This window comes from Mchenga conophoros, linkage group LG18 (genome assembly GCF_057382185.1).
Source record: "Mchenga conophoros isolate Kocher_MC1m ecotype Shallow Benthic linkage group LG18, M_conophoros_male_GT1.1, whole genome shotgun sequence".
NCBI classification, from domain to species: Eukaryota; Metazoa; Chordata; class Actinopteri; order Cichliformes; family Cichlidae; genus Mchenga; species Mchenga conophoros.
Genome location: NC_140543.1, coordinates 12,434,083 through 12,448,300, shown reverse-complemented (window position 1 = coordinate 12,448,300; position 14,218 = coordinate 12,434,083).

The window sequence follows — 14,218 nt, the reverse complement described above, 5'->3', positions numbered from 1 at the left end:
TAAATACTAACAGAGGTTAAGGCTTAGACATTATGTCCAAAACATAATCCAAATGAATGCTGGGTCTATGTGTGTAAGGAGACTGCTTTTTGTTAACTAGTTCACTGCTTTACTTGTAAAAGTGATGCAGCATTTACTCATATATTGGCAACATCCCCATTATTGGAAACATTTAGCAATAAACGTGTAAATGTTAATTACTTAAGTTCAGTTATTTTTTTGACTGCAATTTTTTTTAAATAATATGTATAAAATAAATACTGTATCAGCAATATAGAGTTATGCTCAAGTGAAATAAAAACGAAACTTTTAATAAACTGATGGAAAACTCGTATGGTTCCTCTGCTCCCCACTCTTCCACTCCAGTTTTTAAGAATACAGAATTTTGATTGGCTTGTTAAAGAAGCTTGTGGATGGACGCACAATATTCAGCAGATTACAGGCACTGTGGAAACAGAGCTACATCCAGCTGGCAAGTTCTTTAACCCAAAACCACTATGATGGAAATCACCCAATGAATACACTGTGGGAGGTGACCGTGGAAAGTAGAAAGCTACTGCCGCTACTGCTTTTACCTTTTCCACTATAACTGTCTCTCTAAATATAATTAACAATCAGGATGGAGGAAATATATTAATAAAAAAAATATTGCTGTAAAGATGGATGACTTTGATGAAGGCTATCTTCCAAAATTACTCATCGACCAAATTTTATGGTATTTTCCTCCAGCCATGTATTGTTATAGTGCCATCAGTGGAAGATGTAGTCAGTGGAAACAAATGGCCCATTCATATTTTCAGCATTGTGGATGATATGAGTGATCTACTCTATAATCTGCTTCATTTGTTTTTCCATAATTGTAACCACAGTTGTCTCTTCGGCCCTCAGTGGAAGTATACACTGGTGAAGGCAAGGGCTTAGGCCAGTGTGGTTTGCGCTTTAGCCACTTCTTACTTTGAGGTACAGTGACATTGTATCTTGGCCACAAATTCATTCAGTGCTTCACATTTGAATCTTTTTGGTTTGATGGTGCAGCATTTAGCTATCTATGTGTATGACAAGGTTTTTTCATCAAAAAGGCCAAGAATAAAAGAACACCACTGAACTGATTCCAGAAACAGTAAGATTAGTAAAAGAAACCCGCGAAAAAAATGGGAGCATTATTTCAGCAATTTAATCCTTAATTTGCAACATTTTCCTAACACAATTATAGTTGGACAACCCTTCAAAATGTGACTAAGCAGAAAGAAATGCGGTCCAGTGTGTGCAACTTGGAAGCCAAAATCCCGATTTAAATTCTTGATACTTAAATTGCTCGTTTAGAGGTCAGATTCAAGTCTTGACTTCTGCTGTAATCCACATTTTTTGTACTTTTTTATTCATATTCAACTTCTTTTTCACATGTACTTGTATTTTGGGTGCTCAAATGTGTACTGGCAAAGATATCAACATGACTTACATGTAAAAATAAATAAAACAGCATGTGACAATTACATTTATTAGTCATGACAATAATAATTAGGCAGTGTTTAAAGTTGCATAAAAGATAATTAAAGAGACTAGTGAGAATGCCAGCCGGAGCTGCAAATACGTAATTACAACACAAAGCTCCTTAAGAGTTACTCAATTACAAGTTTATTGTATTTCCTTTTATGTTACTCTCCATTCAGTGAATAATCTAAGCACCTGGAACCTTGATCAAATCCTGAAGTTGTTTGATAAATAAACCACATTTTGAGACAGTTTAAATGCTGTTAATTTAGCAGACAAAGCTCTATAACTTATTTCTGTGCTTTCTTCTTGTTTATTTAGACAATAAAAATTATTCAGTCATAAGAAAAAACATACGAAGCTAGGGAAAGTGTTCAGCTTTATTTGAGAACACAGCTGGAACCCCAGTTGTTACTGGTTTCATTCCCAGGATTGAGTCCTGCAATGTCAAATTCTTTTCTAAGAACTTATGAGCATGCATCCAGAAACCTGCGACTGCTAAAAACCAAGTTAAAATGAATCATCAGGATGCAGTTCAGCACACAGCTGGGTTCAGTAAATGCCTATATGTATTTGAGTGCAAGTTTTATCTTAAAAAGTTGATGGCTGGTTGGAAAAGGAGTTTCCCTAGCGTCTGATTTTATGACTGGAAACCTACGTATGTACTCACTCATTAAGATGTCAGAGGGGATATACCTGCTGCAATAAAAAGCCAGCAGGCAAGCTTAGTCACTAATCTGTGAGAAACAAACTCTAACTCCAGCATTAAGTAGTATAAGAGCAGCCTTCAGCCAAACAATAGATAGAGTAGACCTCTAACACTTGCTTTGGGCTATCATGCTGTTTTTTTTGTTGTTGTTGTTTTTGAAGGGGAGGGTCAAGTGCATAACAGAAAAGAATTGATATTTCTGGGCACTTTTGCATTTTCTTTTGGTGCTGTTTGGAATTGGCCACTTATATTTTCAGGGCTGGACCAATCTTTATCTTTCTAGGTGTAGGAATAACTGTGATGTTTAATATTAGCAATTATGCTACAGTAAACACCTTAATGCAAATATACAGAATTGGTAAATATATATACACATGTGATATGTACAACAGATTTGTAATGAATTCTAAAGAGAGCACAAATAAACTGAAAACTGTAAACAAAAACGTTACAGTGCATTGATGCTGTTTTTTTATAAATGTACCAAATACTTACTAGTATAACTTTAAAGAATGCTGAATGTTGCTGATCTGCTGTTATATGCTTTGAAAGATTTATAGTGTATTCCCAGACCCCATCCCTCTCTAAAGACTGATCTACAATTGCAGACTGTTTATGAGAATAGTCTCAATCAAAACAGCTGCTATTGTAGAAATGTCAGAGTGAAACTGAATTCTGTAAATAAAAGTTTTAAGCAAAGGATCAAAGATGACTCGGAGATTTATGTTTGATCACAACAAACAAAAGTAATGAGAAACATTCATGGCCTATGAAAACAGCGACTCTAAGTGCTCTAAATCCAAAGAGATTTATGATTTCAAGCGTCTTCGTTGCACAAGCCATGTATGCACATGTGCCAAGTTCCCAGCAATGTCATTATTTTTGGCTCTTATTTCTTTTACTTTATTTCTCTTGTCTTTTCTCATCTTTTGCAGCATCGTTTCAGTTATTTTTGAGTGTGTCATTGGTTGTAGAAGTTTAAAAAGCCAAAAGTCAGTTGTTGCTAAATGAGCTAAGCGTTCATATTTTTATTTTCTTTCCTTTGAAGTATAATAAAAAGACATGACTTAGCAGTACAGTAGGGTTTTTTCCCATTGCCAAGCTACGATTATCAGCCTCTACATTCAGTGTCAGCCAGTTCCTCTCCTCTATCACTTTTTACTGCTGTCAGCCAGAGAAAGGCCTCCAGGAGACTTTTACTCATGAAATGTGAGCCACTTCAGGCATGTTTAGATTATTGCAGACCTCTCCACTTAACTAGCCATAACACTCTGTTGACTGCTGAAAGCAGCAAAAGCATTCATCACATTTAGTTGACAAGAAACATGAAAATAGGATGGCCTCTGTAAATATCGAGTAAACTTGTAGGTTGACTTCTGCAATAACTGGATAAGTCTAGAGTGCAACCCTTTTATCATGGTTTTTCCCTTTATACAGTAGATTATGATGCACATTTAATATGAGCTGCAAAAGGGTCAGTTTTACCGTCTCAGCAACTATGACTGATATTTTGCACAGTCTGTTTGTGGTTCCCGGTGGGTGATTACATTTTTTGCATAACACAACCAGCATTGTCTTATGTAGTAAAATTTCCTACATTCACTAGATTGGTACAAAAATGCACTTACACACACATGAAAGCCAATATGTAAATGACACTGGTGTCCCACAGAGAATTCCTCTTTGCTATCAGAGAAACTGTTATTTTAGCCGTTCTTCTGTGTGGTAATCACCCAGAAATCTGAAGATTTATTTTTAAGCATCATGTTTCTTCTCACAGTACTCCTGTACATTATCACCATGCAACTACAGCATAAAATTGCAACCTCAGCGTTTCTGCAGTAGACTTTTAAAATATTATTTTCGATTTGTACAGATGTTATGATCAGTATTGCTGATCTCCTTTTTAAAAGGTTTGCAGTAAGAGACACTATTAGCCTGTAATGACTTTGCAGTTTAAAATAGGTAACTTTACAACATTGGAAACTGAAAGTACACCTTCCCACAACTTGACAATCTCCCACTAGGTGAAGCCATCTGAATGCCACATGAAATTATAACAAACATGCTCAGACAAACATACATTCCACTGAGTGGTTATGTGGTTTTCAGCGTCTAGCATGCGTCCCTCACCACCCCCATCCAGCCAAAGAGGGCTTTCTAGCTGGATAATTTGTAGCAATGAGAGGCTTGACGTTACATCGACTTAGTCTGGTAGAGAAAATCTAAGATTGCTTCGTTCTTATTGCAGGTCATGGCTTACTTATGAAGGGAACTGTGATTCAAAGCCTCCTTGTCGCTCCAGGTGAAGTAACTCTGGGTACTCACTGAAGTTCTCCATGACATTTCCAGGACAGCACAAGATGTTTCATGCCTCCAAAGTGAAATTTGACTGTATGAAAGTATGTTAGGCCCTATTTAAATTGCTTTGTCATTAGATATCTGTATGTTTATAATCAAATGAACAGTAAGAAAAAAGTAGGTCATGGGGGGTTATTAGTGAGAAGGATTCCTTGGCCACTTTGGCTAGAAGTTACAGACTAGACCACAGAGAGCTTTCATAAGAAAATAGTTCCAGAGAAAACTATAAACACTGCAATGTGTGAATTTGCTGTGCTACAAACTAAATTCCTTTCACAGCCATCGTTTGGTAGAATTTCAGTTATATATCTTCTATTAAATCTACCTGTAGCTTCACAATGGTTCCAGTAACTTATAGGCTCTACATGATGTCTTACATCTTATCTAATTTTTTTATTGACCCAAATTACCTTGTAAGTTCCATCAACCTAGTAGCTGCAAATATTTTTGTGATTAGTTAACAAAAATGTGAAATTACATCAAATAATCTACTGTATTTGACAACTTAATGTGATTCTGTAGAGGTAACAATAAAAATAAAGTGCTCTGATTTAGGATAAAATTATACATAAAATCACAATGGCATGTCAGAACACACTGCGATGCACATAGAGCAGCATGTGGAATGTAGAAATGTTTGAGTTGATTTTTGAGAAAATGTATGCCATATCAAACTGCTAATGGTCATTTTATTGCAGTGTGTCATGGAGAGAACTTTGGCCCACGCCTTGGTTTCCTCACTTCTTCAGGCTGAGAACCCGTGAAAAAGGAGTTATTTTTCAGCAGTGCAGGAGCCTTTGCAAATCACGTGTCCTGATCCTTCAGTGTGTGGGTCTAAAGTTTTATACTTTATTAGTGAAGGTGTTGACAAACTTTGTGTTACCATAACTGGTACCACCCCATTTTGCATCATTTAAAAAGCGCATCTCATATGACTGTTTTTGTGGTCTTCATTATCTGCAAACCAGTTATGTGGAAATAACATTTTCCATCTTTAGTGTATGTTAGAGATTGCCCTCCAGTGCACACTGCCAGTGTTGGTTCACCGATTTTTCCAACATTACAGAGATGGTTTGATCTGTGTCTCTAATATTCCAAGCATCTCTAATAAAAGTGATGTTAATTTTTTTGCAGTGTATTTTGCAGTCGCTGAAATGTACATTTCTTCAAAAACATCTAAAATGTGTATTTGAAATAGCTTTGATTCTTAGACTAGAACTCACTGGCTGAATATCTACTCAGAGCGGCGTCTTTCCAATCCTATCTGTTTCTGGAAAGCAGAAAGAATAATTTGAGTTTGAAACTTGAAAGTACTCTGATTAAAAGCTGCTTTTGATAGAAAAACAAAGCCACAGGGGAACATTTTCAAGACATTTTTGTTTTTATAGCTGCGTTGGGCTGAACCATGCATAGAGCAGAGACTTATTATAGAATAATTATACAATGTCATCTTGGTACACACTGGTAGCAAATGCATCAGTTGTAATAATATGGTTCCAGCTACAAAGAGGCAGCTCCAAGGCTAGGCCTTTCTGAAAATTGTAGACTGCCCAAGAAACTAGAACATATAAGGAGCAACTGGACGTCTCTCAGTACATTTTGTCGGCTGGCTGAGCCAGTCTGTTTGAAAAGCGAAGCTGAAGACATTAGTTTTGGTTGTACATGTTTTCAGTTCCAGTGGAGGGCTACACGAATTAAACCAAACATTTTGGGCTAGAGTCCCAGGAAGCAACATGAACAAGAGGTTAGAACATTCTCCACCAAACAAGTTGAAAGAAAAAAGCAAGAGGAAAAAAAGGGCCAGCCATCTGCCTGAAACAAATATGCATAGCCTAGCAGGCTGCTTTCAAATAGGTTTTCTACTGCTGAGCAAGCACAAGGTCACAAGGCTATCAAGCTGGGTTATATTAAAATACAGTTAGGTTCATACATATATATATATATATATATATATATATATATATATATATATATATATATATATATATACATATTATGGCATGCCCTTTAGGAAAATATTATATATATATTCCAACCAAAGTCTGAATATATAGAATGAAACTTGAATATATAGAATGAAGCTTGAATATATAGAATGAAACTTGAATATATAGGATGAAACTTGAATATATAGAATGATCTTTTGAATATATAGAATGAAGCTTGAATATATAGAATGAAACTTGAATATATAGGATGAAACTTGAATATATAGAATGATCTTTTGAATATATAGAATGAAGCTTGAATATATAGAATGAAACTTGAATATATAGGATGAAACTTGAATATATAGAATGATCTTTTGAATATATAGAATGAAACTTGAATATATAGGATGAAACTTGAATATATAGAATGAAGCTTGAATATATAGAATGAAACTTGAATATATAGGATGAAACTTGAATATATAGGATGAAACTTGAATATATAGAATGATCTTTTGAATATATAGAATGAAGCTTGAATATATAGAATGAAACTTGAATATATAGGATGAAACTTGAATATATAGAATGAAACTTGAATATATAGGATGAAACTTGAATATATATAGAATGATCTTTTGAATATATAGAATGAAGCTTGAATATATAGAATGAAACTTGAATATATAGGATGAAACTTGAATATATAGAATGAAACTTGAATATATAGAATGATCTTTTGAATATATAGAATGAAGCTTGAATATATAAAATGATCTTTTGAATATATAGAATGAAGCTTGAATATATAGAATGATCTTTTGAATATATAGAATGAAACTTGAATATATAGAATGAAACTTGAATATATAGAATGAAACTTGAATATATAGAATGATCTTTTGAATATATAGAATGAAGCTTGAATATATAAAATGATCTTTTGAATATATAGAATGAAGCTTGAATATATAGAATGAAACTTGAATATATAGGATGAAACTTGAATATATAGAATGAAACTTGAATATATAGAATGATCTTTTGAATATATAGAATGAAGCTTGAATATATAAAATGATCTTTTGAATATATAGAATGAAGCTTGAATATATAGAATGAAACTTGAATATATAGGATGAAACTTGAATATATAGAATGAAACTTGAATATATAGAATGATCTTTTGAATATATAGAATGAAGCTTGAATATATAAAATGATCTTTTGAATATATAGAATGAAACTTGAATATATAGAATGAAACTTGAATTATATAGAATGATCTTTTGAATATATAGAATGAAGCTTGAATATATAGAATGAAACTTGAATATATAGGATGAAACTTGAATATATAGAATGAAACTTGAATATATAGGATGAAACTTGAATATATATAGAATGATCTTTTGAATATATAGAATGAAGCTTGAATATATAGAATGAAACTTGAATATATAGGATGAAACTTGAATATATAGAATGAAACTTGAATATATAGGATGAAACTTGAATATATATAGAATGATCTTTTGAATATATAGAATGAAGCTTGAATATATAGAATGAAACTTGAATATATAGGATGAAACTTGAATATATAGAATGATCTTTTGAATATATAGAATGAAGCTTGAATATATAGAATGAAACTTGAATATATAGGATGAAACTTGAATATATAGAATGAAACTTGAATATATAGAATGATCTTTTGAATATATAGAATGAAGCTTGAATATATAAAATGATCTTTTGAATATATAGAATGAAGCTTGAATATATAAAATGATCTTCTGAATATATAGAATGAAACTTGACGTCACGGAGGCGCTTGCGCCATCTAGTGTTTTCCTTGTTTGTACCTGCGAGGAATGGCACTATGAGCCAGTCCGCACGGAATTTTGTGGCTCAAATTCTAAGTAATGAGGAGCTAATTAACACCCTGGCAAATGCATGTTCTGGGCAACCTAATATTTGTACTAGTGTACCGCATCGTACTACTGATGAAGAAATTTATTCACTTTTTCGTCGTGGAAGACCAAATGCAGTGAACCTCTCCGGTCAGATAACCCCTGGTTATCCAGCTAACGTTACTGCGGTCAAGTGAGCCCTCACTTACGAAGTCGCAGTCAAGCTAGCCGCCCCGCCAGCCGCACCTAAAATGTTGTTGCACTACTCTTACGCATATTACGGTATAGGTGCCGACTGGCTTAGAAACGCAGTGTTTTCTGTCCTGACACTATTTTACTTCACAATCCACTCCCAGTTTTGGTTAATCTCCACTTTCACCCCTGTGATCCACAGCCCAAATTACTGTATGATTCAGAGAAAATTAACAATAAAATTTACCCAATTTACTCAACTATACTTTTAATGTCCTCATCTTTGAGCTCAGATTACAGGAAAACTGAAAGAGGTGACGCAGATATCTCACTGGATTCTGACTCTGGGTGACCCCCACTCTGCATGCTGTGATCCACAGCCAAAATTACTGTACAGTTTTTGAGAAAATTGATAGTAAAATCTTCCCATTTTGCTTTACTGTACTCTACATATTGACATCTTTGATCTCCGATTACAGGAAAACTGTAAGAGGTGACGCAGATATTTCACTGGATTATGAATCTAGGCTGTCGCCACTCTTCACCCTGTGATCCACAGCCAAAATTACTGTACGGATTTTGAGAAAATTGATAGTAAACTTTGCACAATTTACTCTACTGTACTCTATATATTCTCATCTTTGAGCTTAGATTACAGGAAAACTGTAAGAGGTGACGCAGATATCTCACTGGATTATGACTCTGGGTGACCCCCACTCTGCACCCTGTGATCCACAGCAAAAATTACTGTACAGTTTTTGAGAAAATTGATAGTAAAATCTTCCCATTTTGCTTTACTGTACTCTACATATTGACATCTTTGAGCTCAGATTACAGGAAAACTATAAGAGGTGACGCAGATATTTCACTGGTTTCTGAATCTAGGCTGTCGCCACTCTTCACCCTGTGATCCACAGCCAAAATTACTGTACGGATTTTGAGAAAATTGATAGTAAACTTTGCACAATTTACTCTACTGTACTCTATATATTCTCATCTTTGAGCTTAGATTACAGGAAAACTGTATTACTACTACACAGTTTAGATACACTCAACAAAAATATAAACGCAACACCTTTGTTACTGCTCCCATTCCCCATGGGATGGACGTAGAGACCGAAAATTCATTCCAGATACACAATATAACCATCCCTCCCAAACAGTGGTCACAAATCAGTCCAAATGTGTGGTAGTGGGCACATCTGCCATATTGAGATAATCCATCCCACCTCACAGGTGTGCCACATCAGGATGCTGATCTGACATCATGAGTAGTGCACAGGTGTACCTCAGACTGCCCACAACAAAAGGCCACCCTGGAATGTGCAGTTTTGTCTCACAGCAAAATGCCACAGATGCCACAAGCAATGAGGGAGCGTGCAATTGGCATGCTGACAGCAGGAATGTCAACCAGATCTGTCGCCCGTGCATTGAATGTTCATTTCTCAACCATAAGCCGTCTCCACAGGCGTTTCAGAGAATATGGCAGCATATCCAACCGGCCTCACAACCGCAGACCTCGTGTAACCACACCAGCCCAGGACCTCCACATCCAGCAGGTTCACCTCCAAGATCGTCTGAGACCAGCCACCCAGACAGCTGCTGGAACAATTGGTTTGCACAACCAAACAATTTCTGCACAAACTGTCAGAAACCGTCTCAGGGACGCTCAACTGCATGCCCGTCGTCCTCATCAGGGTCTTGACCTGACTCCAGCTCGTCGCCGTAACAGACTTGTGTGGGAAAATGCTCACATTCGATGGCGTCTGGCACGTTGGAGAGGTGTGCGCTTCACGGATGAATCATGGTTCACATTGTTCAGGGCAGATGGCAGCTGAGAATGTCCCAGTTCTTGCATGGCCAGCATACTCACCGGACATGTCACCCATTGAGCATGTTCGGGATGTGCTTGACCGGCGTATACGACAGCGTGTACCAGTTCCCACGAATATCCAACAACCTCGCACAGCCATTGAAGTGGAGTGGACCAACATTCCAAAGGCCACAATTGACAATCTGATAGACTCCATGCGACGATGTGTTGCACTGCATGAGGCAAATGGTGGTCACACCAGATACTGACCGGTTCTGGGTCCCCAGACCCCCAATAGCGCAAAAAACTGCACATTCCAGGGTGGCCTTTTGTTGTGGGCAGTCTGAGGTACACCTGTGCACTACTCATGATGTCAGATCAGCATCCTGATGTGGCACACCTGTGAGGTGGGATGGATTATCTCAATATGGCAGATGTGCCCACTACCACACATTTGGACTGATTTGTGACCACTGTTTGGGAGGGATGGTTATATTGTGTATCTGGAATGAATTTTCGGTCTCTACGTCCATCCCATGGGGAATGGGAGCAGTAACAAAGGTGTTGCGTTTATATTTTTGTTGAGTGTATCTAAACTGTGTAGTAGTAATACAGTTTTCCTGTAATCTAAGCTCAAAGATGAGAATATATAGAGTACAGTAGAGTAAATTGTGCAAAGTTTACTATCAATTTTCTCAAAATCCGTACAGTAATTTTGGCTGTGGATCACAGGGTGAAGAGTGGCGACAGCCTAGATTCAGAAACCAGTGAAATATCTGCGTCACCTCTTATAGTTTTCCTGTAATCTGAGCTCAAAGATGTCAATATGTAGAGTACAGTAAAGCAAAATGGGAGGATTTTACTATCAATTTTCTCAAAAACTGTACAGTAATTTTTGCTGTGGATCACAGGGTGCAGAGTGGGGGTCACCCAGAGTCATAATCCAGTGAGATATCTGCGTCACCTCTTACAGTTTTCCTGTAATCTAAGCTCAAAGATGAGAATATATAGAGTACAGTAGAGTAAATTGTGCAAAGTTTACTATCAATTTTCTCAAAATCCGTACAGTAATTTTGGCTGTGGATCACAGGGTGAAGAGTGGCGACAGCCTAGATTCATAATCCAGTGAAATATCTGCGTCACCTCTTACAGTTTTCCTGTAATCGGAGATCAAAGATGTCAATATGTAGAGTACAGTAAAGCAAAATGGGAAGATTTTACTATCAATTTTCTCAAAAACTGTACAGTAATTTTGGCTGTGGATCACAGCATGCAGAGTGGGGGTCACCCAGAGTCAGAATCCAGTGAGATATCTGCGTCACCTCTTTCAGTTTTCCTGTAATCTGAGCTCAAAGATGAGGACATTAAAAGTATAGTTGAGTAAATTGGGTAAATTTTATTGTTAATTTTCTCTGAATCATACAGTAATTTGGGCTGTGGATCACAGGGGTGAAAGTGGAGATTAACCAAAACTGGGAGTGGATTGTGAAGTAAAATAGTGTCAGGACAGAAAACACTGCGTTTCTAAGCCAGTCGGCACCTATACCGTAATATGCGTAAGAGTAGTGCAACAACATTTTAGGTGCGGCTGGCGGGGCGGCTAGCTTGACTGCGACTTCGTAAGTGAGGGCTCACTTGACCGCAGTAACGTTAGCTGGATAACCAGGGGTTATCTGACCGGAGAGGTTCACTGCATTTGGTCTTCCACGACGAAAAAGTGAATAAATTTCTTCATCAGTAGTACGATGCGGTACACTAGTACAAATATTAGGTTGCCCAGAACATGCATTTGCCAGGGTGTTAATTAGCTCCTCATTACTTAGAATTTGAGCCACAAAATTCCGTGCGGACTGGCTCATAGTGCCATTCCTCGCAGGTACAAACAAGGAAAACACTAGATGGCGCAAGCGCCTCCGTGACGTCAAGTTTCATTCTATATATTCAGAAGATCATTTTATATATTCAAGCTTCATTCTATATATTCAAAAGATCATTCTATATATATTCAAGTTTCATCCTATATATTCAAGTTTCATTCTATATATTCAAGTTTCATCCTATATATTCAAGTTTCATTCTATATATTCAAGCTTCATTCTATATATTCAAAAGATCATTCTATATAATTCAAGTTTCATTCTATATATTCAAGTTTCATTCTATATATTCAAAAGATCATTTTATATATTCAAGCTTCATTCTATATATTCAAAAGATCATTCTATATATTCAAGTTTCATTCTATATATTCAAGTTTCATCCTATATATTCAAGTTTCATTCTATATATTCAAAAGATCATTTTATATATTCAAGCTTCATTCTATATATTCAAAAGATCATTCTATATATTCAAGTTTCATTCTATATATTCAAGTTTCATCCTATATATTCAAGTTTCATTCTATATATTCAAGCTTCATTCTATATATTCAAAAGATCATTCTATATAATTCAAGTTTCATTCTATATATTCAAGTTTCATTCTATATATTCAAAAGATCATTTTATATATTCAAGCTTCATTCTATATATTCAAAAGATCATTCTATATATTCAAGTTTCATTCTATATATTCAAGTTTCATCCTATATATTCAAGTTTCATTCTATATATTCAAGCTTCATTCTATATATTCAAAAGATCATTTTATATATTCAAGCTTCATTCTATATATTCAAAAGATCATTCTATATATTCAAGTTTCATCCTATATATTCAAGTTTCATCCTATATATTCAAGTTTCATTCTATATATTCAAGCTTCATTCTATATATTCAAGTTTCATCCTATATATTCAAGTTTCATTCTATATATTCAAAAGATCATTCTATATATTCAAGTTTCATCCTATATATTCAAGTTTCATTCTATATATTCAAGCTTCATTCTATATATTCAAAAGATCATTCTATATATTCAAGTTTCATCCTATATATTCAAGTTTCATTCTATATATTCAAGCTTCATTCTATATATTCAAGTTTCATCCTATATATTCAAGTTTCATTCTATATATTCAAAAGATCATTCTATATATTCAAGTTTCATCCTATATATTCAAGTTTCATTCTATATATTCAAGCTTCATTCTATATATTCAAGTTTCATTCTATATATTCAGACTTTGGTTGGAATATATATATATAATATTTTCCTAAAGGGCATGCCATAATATGTATATATATATATATATATATATATATATATATATATATATATATATATATATGGACACTGGAGCAAGGTTTATTTGGGTTTCTTTTTTACCTGCTTACTTAAACAAATTCCAGTTATAGTTATATAAAGGACATGGAAATTATGTGTAGTCTCTCAGCTTTCATTTTCTACAGTATCCACATTTAAACTGGATGAAGGGTTTAGCAGTTTCACCTCCCTAACATGTGCCACCCTCTTTTTAAAGGGACCAAAAGTAAATAACTCAGAGGCTATTTCCTGGGCAGGTGTGGGCAATTCCTCCATTATGTCATTATCAATTAAGCAGATAAAAGGCCTGTAGTTAATTTGAGGTTTGGTAGTTGCATTTGGATTATTTTTCCATAAACAGACAACATGCAGTCTAAAAGGCTCCCCTTGTGAAACAAGCCATCCTTAAGCTGTAAAAACAGAAAAAGCCCATCCGAGAAATTTCTACAATAGTAAGAATGGCAAAATTTACAGATTGTTACATCCTGAGAAAGAAAAAAAGCACTGCTGAACTCAGCAACACAAAAAAAGACTAGATGTCAATGGAAGACAACAGTGGTGGATGATCGCAGAATAATTTCAATGGCGACCCCCCTTC